Source organism: Notothenia coriiceps, unplaced genomic scaffold, assembly GCF_000735185.1.
Source record: "Notothenia coriiceps isolate Sejong01 unplaced genomic scaffold, NC01 NC01_scaffold00002124, whole genome shotgun sequence".
Classification (NCBI taxonomy): domain Eukaryota; kingdom Metazoa; phylum Chordata; class Actinopteri; order Perciformes; family Nototheniidae; genus Notothenia; species Notothenia coriiceps.
In genome coordinates this window covers 15491-18290 of record NW_011334825.1, presented here as the reverse complement: position 1 = coordinate 18290, position 2800 = coordinate 15491, and the positions used below count along the sequence as shown (strand labels likewise).

Genomic DNA, 2800 nt, shown 5'->3' with positions numbered 1-2800 from the left:
GGGGGAGAGAGAGCAGCGAGAGACCTCTCTACATCGGAGTAATCGGGCGTCCACAACTCGCAGTGATCGATCTACTACCAGACACATCCTTGGCCGTTTTCACGATGCGAAAATAAAAAAGGGAAGGAAAAAGGAGGACACAACTTTCGGTCTGGACCCCGTGGACCCGAATCTACTAGATTCCGAGTGGACATCGGGGGGGGGGAGGAAGGTGACGAGGTAGAGTAAATAGAAGGAGGAGAGAAGGGTCCTGAGAAGGAAGGAGGAGGAGAGAGACGGGAGGAGAGGGGAGTGGATTTCTCTCGACCAGTTAGAGTTCGTGGCCACTCTCCGGTAAAGTGGTGTCTGGGGAGTATGATGTGTCTATCGGTCCCATTCCCCTCTATCCCTTCCTCCCCTCAAGTCCTCCCTCCCTCCTGTACCTGTTCGGTGTTCTACTCAAACTTTCCAAACCTCAGTTGTTATCCTTGTTTCCACTTTTTGCGTTAGAAGCCGACTTTCAGTTTGCCGATTTTTCGGGAAGAACTATTCCAATTCCCCTTAACGGCATTTTGTTGTTTCTGGTCTTGATAGAAAACTTCAGACAAGTCTTGTACATAAATATGTCTTGGTTTATCTATCTATATATTTATCTTATTAGATAAGTCAATCTAATTAATCGTATGTCGTTACTACAATATCGATACGTTTGTTATGCCACCGGCGACCACGCTTTTTCAATTAGATGTCTGGTTGTGTGACTGTAATCCTCTTGTGCTGATGTGTAAGTTTTCGCTTATCTTATACGCCGTTTAGAGACCTTATTTAGGCGCTCCCGTATACTCCTAGGTGCGTTCGTGTTCAGTTCGCGGCGCCTGCCATAGTAATAAAAGCGCTCGTGTTTTGCCGTGAGCGACGCTCTCGGTTATAACTTCGACGTCCCTCTTTGTACGGAACGTCGTACACGTCGTAGATGTACTCGGAGGAACCACGAAGGACGCGAGAGCGCCTCATTAAGGACCCAACGCAAGGTTATCAGCGTAAATCGAATCCCTTGGAAGGATTGGTTCACTGGGCTTCATGCAGTCACCGTCGGTACAATTTCACGGAAGGTTAAGGAGGTTTACTTTACTTTCCCTCCAAAGTTTCGAACGGAATATATGGAAAAGAAATCGAATCCTTGGTGATCCTGGAGGGATTGGCTCTCTACTCCTACTTTTAAGACGGGGTGGTTACGTAACGTCGGCTCGTAAACGCAGTGAGTATGTCAAGACCGGACAAAGTGACCTTTGTTATGCTATACTGCCCTCTTACAATAATAGTAACTTTAATGATCCACGAATAATTCGTAAAATTATGCATACACCATATAAACGGTTTCACAGAAACAAACTTAGCAAGTAGATCATAATTATTGTTTTCTCTTTATACTTGTAAATCAAAAAAAAATGACTTTAAAAGTATTATTTCAGTTGTAAAAGTAAGACTACGACACACCACCCGAACAAGTTGAAAATTTTCAAAATTACCAACTATAAGTGGCAACTATCTACAATTCCCCTGATATGCAAATATATTTATGAAACATAACTAATTCATATAATTGTTAGATAGATACCAATATTAACATTACACCTGCACTACACAAAAAAAAAAAAAAAAAACAAACTCCTCTACCACTGACAACTATGTAACAGTGAAAGGAAAAAATAAAGTAATAGTAGAAACACAAAATACTTCTTATACAAAGAGAAACAGGTGCAAGTATTTCGTATTTTGTTGTCGTAGTCTCGTGCCAACGTCATCAAGAGATCTACTCAGGAGTAAGAATAAATTTGATAGGTACACAATAAGGAAAACTATCTATGATACACAAAGGTATCAAAGGGGTGATCGTCGGTCTGCGTGTGTTACATGCAGCGAACACGCGAAGTATTGTCACGTCTATCATTTCCGTAAGCCTAGAATTTCATGCGTCAGAGAAGAGGATCAGCAAAAACCATTAAAGAGGGATAGGTATAGGGAATTTGAGGGACACTGCAAAGTAGTGACTCCGATTCTATATCCTCTTATCCCAATCTTGATCTGACTAAAATTTGATAGGCCTTGCGTGAACGAGAAAGACGAGCACTTTGAGACCGAAGACGAGAGTGAAGCGCCTCTTTAAAATCTTAATCACCCGCATGGCAACCAGGTACATGCAAGGTTTAGATTAAACCAATGTGGGAGAGGAGAAATACATAACCGAGACAATAAATTTTGGTTCTCATCAAAAACAGGAGAGAGTTGCACTACTTTATAACGACACTTTGCAGAGGGCTAAATGATGATTACTAACAAACATTAATTTCCTACGAAAACATAAGACCCAATAAGGTTGATTCTCGGCAGAGAATGAATATTTAATACCTAACTCAAAAATCTATTATATAAAAAAAATATGTATAAAAAGTTTTCATAAGTTTGTTTAAGATAATAATTTCTATTCTCTGGTTAATGGAAAAGCCAGAACTGTATAATATTATATTTTACATCGAAAGATTTTTAAGACTTAAAACCCTTAATTATTAAACTAATGAAATCGTTTTATAAAAATAGTATTTACAGGCGACAAAAATTGTACACAAGGGGTCAAAAATAACGGAATTGACGTTTTATGTCCCCAGAATTTTATACATAATTTTCAACTATTTAGCTTAAATACTCTTTAAATTCCGATAATTTTTTCATAATTTTTGCAATAATAGTTAACCATATGTTAAGACATCGAACAAACAGTTATTCATATAGTTAACAGGTTTCTCCAACATAAGATGGCAGA

At 39.1% G+C, this 2800-nt stretch overlaps 1 protein-coding gene across 1 annotated transcript in view; it reads left to right on the top strand.

Moving 5' to 3' along the window:
• Nucleotides 1-2800, top strand: part of LOC104965809 (transducin-like enhancer protein 4) — an 8082-nt gene that overhangs the window by 4953 nt on the left and 329 nt on the right. The gene's annotated exons all lie outside the window — the stretch shown is intronic.